Below are 10487 nucleotides of genomic sequence, written 5' to 3'. Positions count from 1 at the left end.
TAAGCGAGTAGAACACATGGCTTTAATTAGAGCATCATTAGTGCTGGATGTTGGATATCTGAATGACTTAAGTTCATCTCTCTTGCCATTTCATCGGCTAAGGTTTAATTTTGCTTTGTTTACGTTGGATCGGAACATTTACTGTAAATGTGGATATATGATCTCGTAGAGAAGATTTTAACCAATTGGTATTCGTCACAGTAAAAAGTTGGAAGCATGTTTGATTAATAGTCAAGTTAATTAAGTAAGGGAAAATATTTATATGGTGCTTCTAAAGAAGCTGTTCCATAGAATTTCATGATATCCATCTCTTCTTTATATAGGCTGACTTGTTACTCCTGTCTAGCAGTGAACCACACAGTCTCTGCTATATTGAGACAGCTGAACTTGATGGGTAAGTCTGTAGGGTGATATTTTATGAACATTGATTCTTCTTACCTGTAGACCTCAGGGCAAGATGTCTTTAGCCTTGCTTTCCTTGATTGGCATGCATTTATTTTCATCAGCTGTAAGCTCTGCGCTCATGTACTAGTGCCATCATGACATGCACAAATGATTAAGTGGTCATTGTTCAATTTCTTGGTTCCATTCAGTGTATCCAACCCTCAATCCCTCTGTTTGCAGAAAACAGATCATTAATTCATTAAAGAATGGGTGACTGGTAGATTCAACAACAACATCATAATAACTGGAAGTAAGATGTTCATATTCAACCAAACATATTTCTGACATATCTAATTTGATTTGCTTTCATAAAGCCTGAAGCAATCATATCGTGTTCCAAATTCCAGACAGATTAATGCTTTGCTAACAGTTTCCTCATTGTGTGCTAGTGAGTGGGATGCCGCACAGAGCCGTCCCAGATGTTTACTGGGTGGGACTGTCATAGCAGTTGGATGGCATTGTTGGCTTCTCTTTTTTTTAGAGTTGTCTGTATTGGAGTGCATTGCATTACAGTATTGTAATACTTCAGTTATTATTTTTATTTGGATTTGCATCTCTTTCATAGTAGCTCAAGGTGAGTTTATTCAGGTATGCTGGGTATGTTGCTATCCCTGGAGGGCTCACAATCTAGTTTGTACCTGATGCAATGAGGGATAAGTGACTTGCCTAAGATCACAAGGAGCAGCATGGGATTTGAACCAGGTACTGCTGGTGTCAAGACCAGTGCTCTAACCACTAGGCCACTCCTCCACTCCACAATGGCTCACCAATAAAAAGCCTGTTTCAGATAGGAAACACCACTAGCATAAATCTTAGAGCTTCGAGCTGTATAACCCAAAGGCTTGGGTTTAATCCCACCAGCACCGTTTATTTACCCTGAATATTTTGATGTCTAGTCCTCTACTCTGTTTTATCTTGTCTAGCACACATTGGGTTGCCATGTCTTTCTACCACTCAGGAGGAGGAAGGAAGGACTATAGACACCATTGGAGCAGAGCTGAATTCTTACATTTCATGGGATCGATTGTGAACTTTAAAAAATTGGGCAGGATTTTGTTTCTGTTGCACATTTTCAATATTCATCAACATAAGAGCATGTTTACACAGACTATTTGGTTCTAAAGACATCCAAGCTATTTCATCTAGACATGCCCTGGTGTTCCTCTTCTTAGTTTAACATTAGCAACCAGCACAAATCTTTCAGTATTTCTGGGAAGACACTTGCTCGTGGTTTGTAGATTAACTCTTTCCTTTTACAAATTACCAAAGCTCGTGTTTAGAAATCTTAGGCGCAACACCCTTCCCATAGGAGGTAAGCAGAGAAAATGATATGTGAGTACATTTATTTATTGCAAGAGAGACTTGGAAAGCCTCTCCGAAGTCTACAAGCCAGATCTAGTCTTTGCACCCTACCCCTGGATGGGGGGGGGGGGGGAGGCCAGAAGGGTGGTAGTGAGTGCTTTTGAGACATGGGATGGTTTTTTGACAAATGCCATAGGAGGAGTTAAGAGTGAACAAGAGAGGCTGCAGCCAGCATTTTTCAGAGCCTTGCTAACTCTGTGATTTAACCCCATAGGTGCTAAGTCCCTTGAAACAAAACAAAATGTTCAGTGTAGAAACTCTTATTTCTGGAAATATTCATTACATCAATGAACTGGAATTCTAACCATTGGAAAGCCAGGATTTTTATCTTTCTAAATGGAACGTTGCCTTTGTCAATAGTAGGGTCTTGTCCAGGGCTTATTTTAACTCAGCACTCCAGTCAGTAGGATTAAAATTTTTAAAAACTTCCCCATGTAATAAAAAATACCAAGGTTTGGGAAAGCATGTGTCCTTTTATTCTCCAACTCACTGCAAATCTACATATTGTAGCTACCTTAAAGGACCAACATATATCATTAGTATATGTCAGAAAAAAAAAGATGTCTGCTTTTATAAGTGAGATGGTAATTGATTTTACAGGGAGACTAACCTGAAAGTGCGTCAGGCTTTACCAGTCACTACCGATCTTGGAGCAGACATCAGCAGACTTGCAGAGTTTGATGGTAAGTGCTGGACAAAACGTAGTGGTGGCTGTTGTGTAGGCATGCCAAATTAAGAGACTAGAAATGCAAATAAGTAAGAAAGAAATGGAACGATGAAGGGCGAGAAGAGGCAATGAAGTGGGGGGGGGGGGGGGGGGGGGGGGGGGGGGGGGGGGGGGGGGGTGGGGGGGGGGGGGGGGGGGGTGGGGGGGGGGGGGGGGGGGGGGGGGAGGATAGAGGGTGCCAGGTGGTTGGACGGGAGGGAACAGTAACAATGTCTGTTTTGATCCACTTGCTGCCATTACCAATAGATTCCTTAGCCTAAAGTTTCCATGTGATCATCAGCAGAGCAGGCTAAGGTTTGGTACAGGGACTACAGACTGTGATATAGTAACATAGTAAATGACGGCCATAAAGACCTGAACAGTCCATCCGTCTGCCCAACAAGATAAACTCATTTTACATGGTATGTAATACTTTATTGTATACCCGAGTTTGATTTGTCCTTTGCCTTTCCCAGGCAGACCGTAAAAGTCTGCCCAGCACTGTTCTTGTACTAAAGTTCCAAAGCTAACAATCGAAGCCCCTTAAAATTTACACTCCAGCCCATCCAACTATCTCAGTTACGATCGGGACGTAGACCGAGAAGTCTGCCCGGCACTGGTTTTGCTTCCCAATTACTGGCGTTGCCACCCAGTGTCCACTAAGATTCCGTAGATCCATTCCTTCTAAACAGGATTCCTTTGTGTTTTATCCCACGCATGTTTGAATTCCATTACCGTTTTCATCTCCACCACCTCCCACAGAGGGCATTCCATGTATCTAACACCCTTTCCATGAAAAAATACTTCCTGACATTACTCCTGAGTCTGCCTCCCTTCAACCTCAATTCATGTCCTCTAGTTCTACCACCTCCCCGTCTCCAGAAAAGGTTTGTTTGCGGATTAATACATATAGTACATAGTAACGTAGTAGATGACGGCAGAAAAAACCTGCACGGTCCATCCATCTGCCCAACAAGAAACTCACATGTGCTACTTTTTGTGTATACCTTACCTTGATTTGTACCTGTCCTTTTCAGGGCACAGACTGTATAGTCTGCCCAGCACTATCCCCGCCTCCAAACCACCATCCCCGCCTCCCACCACCGGCTCTGGCACAGACCGTATAAGTCTGTCCAGCACCATCTCCGTGTCCCGCCACCGGCTTTGCACCCAATCTCGTCTAAGCTCTTTAGGATCCATTCCTTCTGAGCAGATTCCTTTATGTTTATCCCACTCATGTTTGAATTCCGTTAACCGTTTTGTTTCCTTTCAAATATTTTAGTCACCTGGGTTTAAGCTGGACTCATGAGAAGAGTATTCCAGTTTTAGCTTCCCAGACACAAAGACGTCCCTATTGCAAGTCGAAACACATTGTGGAGTGCATCAGACAAGAAATGAGCCATGCTTTTAGCTGAACTGTATTCTTAGCATAGTTACACTGACCTGGGAGGTTGGTAAATTCTAGCAGCACCATTACCCCCTTGCTTTTCTTATCAAATATAAAGTCAACCTGCATACTTGTCATTTGATGGTGCATTGTGCCAAAGTTTGTTGATCAATCATGGCCTTTTTTTTTAACTAAGTACTCTGCTCTTTGTAAAATAATTATTAATAAAATTTTGTGAACTGAAAAAACTCCGAGTAGTCTGATATAATTTGGGATGACTTTCAGGAAAACCTAATGCCCTTTTAGTGTTGTGGCTTGAAAAGGCTTTCTTCTGACTTTTGTTTAGACATGACATGGAATTTATTGCTGTCTAGTGCATATTTTAACTAACTAAAGGTTTCAGGGAAAGGATTTCAGCCTGGTTCTGTCTCTCCAAAGTCAGTGTTTTAAGGCTTTTTCAGGCGATAGCTATAATAGGGCTTTGGAAGGGTGTCTGGACTAGGAAAGCATTTTGGTGATCTGCTTTGTGCAATAGTTTTCCAAAGCAAGAGATTTATTAATGATCTTGTATCTTTAAAAAAAAGATAATTTTTCTTCTGAAAATGCCGTTGGGCTAATAAAAGAGAAAGGATAATTTAGTGTAAATAATTTATATCGTCCTTAAACTGCAACAATGTAAATAGTGCTAATTCAATGTCAAATATTTATATGAAGGCAGTATTCCTTTTAGATTTTAATTTTGGTTTTACAGGCTTTGAGGAATTCTTCCTATTAAGGAACTCTAAAAATATTACAGTAGACAAGATGGACATTTATCCCCAGTATTAAAAAGTGTGGCAGGTGTCCTTTAGAGTCTCTGCCCACATTTTCCATCTTTATTCTGTGCTTTGCTCTGTTTCACATTATCTGTGACAGGTTTATGTAATCCGCTGCCTGTTAAATGCTCAGTTCTATTCCAGGAATAGATTTTGTGGTCGAGACAAGTGGAGGTAAAAATCTCTTGCAGTTTTCTGACGCACCTCATGTATCCTGCTGATGAAAGCAGAAAAAAAAAGATCATTGTTTAGGTAAATGTTTATTAAATGTTGCCATGGGGCTTGATCTAGGAAGAAATCTCTTAAGGGGCACTGTGCATTCATATTTGCTGAATCAGCACTCCAGTTCTCTGATTGTGCAAATGTTGAGCGTAAAGCTGCCTTCAGTGTTTGGATTAGTGGATCTGACACATTACAGAGGCTTCGAGATGTGCTGTCTCCTTGGTAAACTGTGTTAGCTCCTTAAGATAAGCGATGAATTACTATGGGTGCATAGGTTTTCAAAGGAATTTTGCAGGGTAACTCAGCAGCTTCTTGGTTAATTCTCCAGTCTGAATATTGCCTTCCCTTCATTCACTTACTGTTCGCCATAGCAGATGAGGAAGAAGGGATGTACAGTGTCCTCCAAATTCTGTATAGACCACCCAAGTTAGGTGGGGTTTTTTGGGTGCAGATCGTAGATACACGCTTACATTGGCTAAATTGGTGATAACAATCAATAATCGACCTTAACAAGTGCTAATTAGCACTAATTACTGGTTGCACACGTATCTGGTCTGCACCCCTATTCTATAACCTATGCATCTAATTTATCTCATGTGCAACTCCAAATGGTGTGTGGCAAAGGGAGGGGCATTGGCAAGTCATGGGCGTTCCAGAATTTAGGTGCGGAGTTACAGAATTCTTCCATTTTCTCACCCAAGTGACAGTCGGTAGGTACGAGCATTTACATCAGCCTGTGGCAAGTATAAATGCTCCTGCCTAAGTTAGGTGTGAAAATGACTTAAGATAGTAATAAAGACAGTTCCGCACTTAGCGCATCAATCCGGTGCCTAACTTTGAGTGCCTTTTACAGAATTTCCCCCTTTGTGCGAGTTTTTTATTGTGCATTCCAGTATATGGTTTGCACCTACTGTAAAGCACTTGCAATGTCCTTTTATACTGACCCTGAATTTTCAAAGGGAAACTCTGCAGGGTATTTCTCTTTAAATAATATGTGCTAAACCATGGACCTTCACAGAAAGCCCATAGGCAGCTTTGATGTGTACATAGCACTTAGGGAATAGTAATCCTCGGGAGACGTATTTGTTAGGCGGGGAGAGCCTGATAGAAAGGACGGGAGAGGGATCTTGGGGTGATAGTATCTGAGGATCTGAAGGCGACGAAACAGTGTGACAAGGTGTGGCCATAGCTAGAAGTTGTTAGGCTGTATAGAGAGAGGTGTGACCAGCAGAAGAAAGGAGGTGATGATGCCCTGTATACGTCGTTGGTGAGGCCCCACCTAGAGTATTGTGTTCAGTTTTGGAGGCCGTACCTTGCGAAGGATGTAAAAAGAATTGAAGCGGTGCAAAGAAAATCTACGAGAATGGTAAGGGATTTGCGTTACAAGACATATGAGGAGAGACTTGCTGACCTGAACATATATACTCTGGAAGAAAGGAGAAACAGGGGTGATATGATACAGAGTTCAAATATTTGAAAAGTATTAATCCGCAAACAAACCTTTTCCGGAGATGCGAAGGAGGTAGAACGAGAGGCACTCCTCCAGCTGCAGATTTAGCCAAATTTTTCCAAGACAAATCATCAAGCTGCAGAGCTCCCTTCCATTGAACACCCAGCATCAGTGATTTATTAGTGGCTTGGATCCAGGGCCTGCTGAGCAACCAGTAGACCGTCTGTTCTCCAGCTTTTCACCCTTATCTGTAGATTCTGTAAGCTTGAGCTCCGTAGATTTGTCAGGAAGTATTGCAGGCTGGACGTGTGCCCCAATTATTTACTCCAATGCGCTCCTGCCTGTTTCCTGGTTGACCTGACGCAGCATCTCAACTATATGCTAAGTAATGGCAAGTTCCCTGTAAATTATGGTAACATCTTACTAACCCCAGTGCCCAAAGATACCAAGAAAAAGAGTAGTGATCTTTCCAACTACCGGCCAATAGCTTCCATCCCCCTTTTTGAGAAACTCATGGAGAGCTTTGTGAATAAACAACTTGGTGAGCACGTGGACAAGTTCAATATTCTGCATTCCTCGCAATCGGGTTTCCAGCCGCTCCACAGTACTGAGACTGTCCTCGTCACTCTTTTGTCCAACTTCAGGAGGGAAATATCAGTAGGGAAAAGTATTTTGCTCGTACAGTTTGACATGTCTAGTGCCTTCGACATGGTGCACCATGGCATCCTGCTGCGGCTCCTAGATTATTTCGGTGCCTGTGAAATGTACTGGCCTGGCTGAGTGGCTTTCTTACATCAAGAACTTACCAAGTACATGCCAACTCTACCTCATCACCTCACTGGAAAGCAGACTGTGAGTGCCACACGGTTCCCCACTATCACCAACCCTCTTCAACATGATTGATTCCCTTGGCAGCGGCTCTTTCCAAACTGGACTTAACCCATTTATCTATGCAGATGACATCACTATCTTCATCCCTTTTGAAAAGACCCAAATGAAATAACTAGTAAGACCCGACAAGGCTTTAGCACCATGCTAGACTGGGCCAACTCGTTTCAATTCAAAATCAACGCCGAGAAAACACATTGCTTGGTCTCTCCTCTCGCTTTAACAAACTTAGGCCTCCTACACTAATCACTCCTGAGCTCGTCCTGCCTATTTCGGAGTCCCTAAAAATCTTGGGAGTCATAATTGATAGATCTTTGACACTGGAGCAGCATGTGAACTCTGTGGTCAAGCAAATGTTCTTCACTTTGGAAGCTTAAGCGTATCCAGCCTTATTTCCCTAGAGAGGTTTTCCGCAGCCTAGTTCAGTCCCTAGTTATAAGTCGTCTCGATTACTGCAACAGTATCTACAGGGGATGCACATCCATGTTACTAAAAAAACTGCAAACTGCTCAGAACACGGCTGCTGACTCATCTTCGGTACATCGAGATTTGAGTTCAAGCCCACTACGTGAGAGGTTGCACTGGCTTCCTGTGAAGGACCGTATCGTTTTCAAGATCTGCGCATTGGTGCACAAAATCATCTATGGAGATGCTCCTGCTTACATGGACGCTCTCATTAACTTGCCACCCAGGAACTCCTGCAAGTCAACCCGCTCGTATCTCAATCTTCACTATCCAGTTTTCAGTGGCCTAAGTATAAGTCTGTGTATGCTTCCTCTTTTTCTTATCTTAGCACTTCAATTCTGGAATGGGCTGCCCCAAGTGGTCAAATTCACCACTGATCACCCGACCTTTAAGAAGCGGCTCAAGACCTTCCTTTCGATAAGCATATGCCGTGAGCCCTCCTGGTGCCTCATCCTTCTGAACCTCGGCTGCCACAGCGTCAACTTGTCACCTTCCCCTCCTCCCCGCTCCCTCCTGCTGCTCGCTTTCCCTATTACACCTCTAATTACTGCATTTTGTAATATTGTTATTTATTAGTCTATTGTACGCCACATTGAGCCTGTCCATGGGTGGGACTAATGTGGGATAAATGCCATAAATAAATAAATAAATAAATAAATAAATAAATAAATAAATAAATGTAATTAATCACCTTACTTTCTAACTCTTCTTACTCTTTTTTTTTTTTTTTTTTTATTTATTAAAATTTTCAATATATCACCACATAAAGTGAATATGCAATCGGCATTATTTAACATTAGGAAACAAAAATGATAAGTATATATCTTTACAGCCCATTTGTCCACAAGTTAAAGAAATTTGATTCCAAGATTAAGGAAATTAAAAAAGAAAAAAAATACAAAAATTAATAATCAATAGATGCTTCCTCTGGTTCAGACCCCAGCCTGCTGATTAGGGAAGGTTTACTATATTCACATCAACTCTTGCATCAATAAACTCTTTCAACTGTTTTGGATCTACAAACTGAAAATGTTTACCCTCAAGCATCACATTACAAAAACAAGGAAATCGCAAAACAAAATTTGCTCCCAATGCCACCACCCTGGGGCGAAGTTCCAAAAAGGCCCTTCGTCTCATCTGTGTAGGCCGTGAGAGATCTGGAAAGATACGGACCTTTGAGCCCCAAAACAGATTTTCTAAGTGTCTCAACGAAAGCCGTAGTACGGCATTCCTATCAGGCTCCAACGCGAAAGTGGCAAGCAGAGTTAACCTCTGAGTAACTATTTCTAATGAGCTTTCTAGGAATGAGGTAAGATTCATTCCCTCCCCTATTACGGGGGGGGGGGGGGGGTTCCCACCCCCACTCCAGTACTCCCGATGTAATAAGCCCGTGTAATGGGAGGGAGTGAGTCTTTGTCCATTCCCAGGATGTCCACCAAATATTTTCTAACCATCTCCAAAGGAGAAATTAACGTCGATTTGGGAAAATTAAGAAACCTAAGGTTAAGCCTTTTAGTCTGATTTTCAAGGTATTCAAGTCGTTTATGTAGGAAATTATTGTCTTTAACCAAAGCTGTTTCTATAGATCCCATTTCTTGAATTTTGATATCCACACGTTCCAATTTCTGGGTTTGCTGTGCAGTCACTTGTGCTTGAAGCAGGGCAGCCTCAGAAAGAACTTCAATATCAGAAGAATTCTGCTTTAAAGAGTTTGCATAGAGGTTTGGATATTGTAAACCATGTCCCATAGTGACTCCAGCGTCACAATTGCTGGTCTAATCACTCCACTAGCCACAGGAGGAGATTGAGGTAGACTATCAGCCCGAGCTAACTTGGAAACAATAGCTTGAGGCAATACCTTTGAAGCCTGTTGTAGTAATGTTTCCCGAAGTTGAGAATCTATCTCCGTTGCTGCAGTCACACCCTCAGACAGGACCAGCTGAGCCACTTCGGCGTCTGTCTCTGTTTGAACAGCCAGCAACTCTCTTCCAGGCTGGGAAGGTGCAATTCGCTCCACAGGGCTCAAGGAAGCCCCGTTTCCACTCTCAATCGACTCCGAAGGGCCGAGAGCTGCAGTGGGGGTCGAAGTTCCCTGAGGACCCGGTTGCTGCCTGGGAAATTGCAGGGTTGTTTGTTTCATCGTCGAGGAGGTCACAGGAACCGAGGGAAATTCCTTTACTTCCCCCTCCGCTTCCCTATGGTTAACGAGGCTACAGAGGCACCGAGAGAAACTCACAAACACAGCAGCCTCCAGGAGCAAACACAGGTGCATCTATTCACAGCGCCATCTTGGAAAAGTCGGTACAGTGCCTCTTCTTACTCTCTGACCAGTCTATATGTGCCACCTTTGCTTTACCCTTCACTTTCAATTAAAATGTTCTATTACGTACTGTGTTGACGTAAGTAGTGTACTATGCCATTCTTTTTTTTTTAATTGCATTTGTAGCCCACATTTTCCCACCTCTTTGCAGACGCAATGTGGCTTATAATACATCATGGATAATGGAAATGAGAAGAGAATAGACATTTGGTGTTACAGAAGGATTGTTATTTGAATATTTTTACTGCTGTAATTGTCTATTGCCCATGTTTGATCTATTCTTACTGTACACTGCCTTGAGCAAATTCCTTCAAAAAGGCGGTAAATAAATCCAATAATCAATCAATAAATAAATAAATAACAGGTATGTGTTCTTCCAGAGAGTCAGCAAGGTGTTAAAGGTGAGGCTGGCTTACTTCTCTTGCCAA

At 42.3% G+C, this 10487-nt stretch overlaps 1 protein-coding gene across 1 annotated transcript in view; it reads left to right on the top strand.

Annotated features, from left to right (window-relative positions):
- ATP8B4 (ATPase phospholipid transporting 8B4 (putative)) overlaps positions 1-10487 on the top strand; it is a 467603-nt gene that overhangs the window by 308339 nt on the left and 148777 nt on the right. The gene's annotated exons all lie outside the window — the stretch shown is intronic.

The sequence above is a fragment of the Microcaecilia unicolor genome, chromosome 1, assembly GCF_901765095.1.
Source record: "Microcaecilia unicolor chromosome 1, aMicUni1.1, whole genome shotgun sequence".
Classification (NCBI taxonomy): domain Eukaryota; kingdom Metazoa; phylum Chordata; class Amphibia; order Gymnophiona; family Siphonopidae; genus Microcaecilia; species Microcaecilia unicolor.
This window is presented reverse-complemented; position numbering and strand designations above follow the sequence as displayed.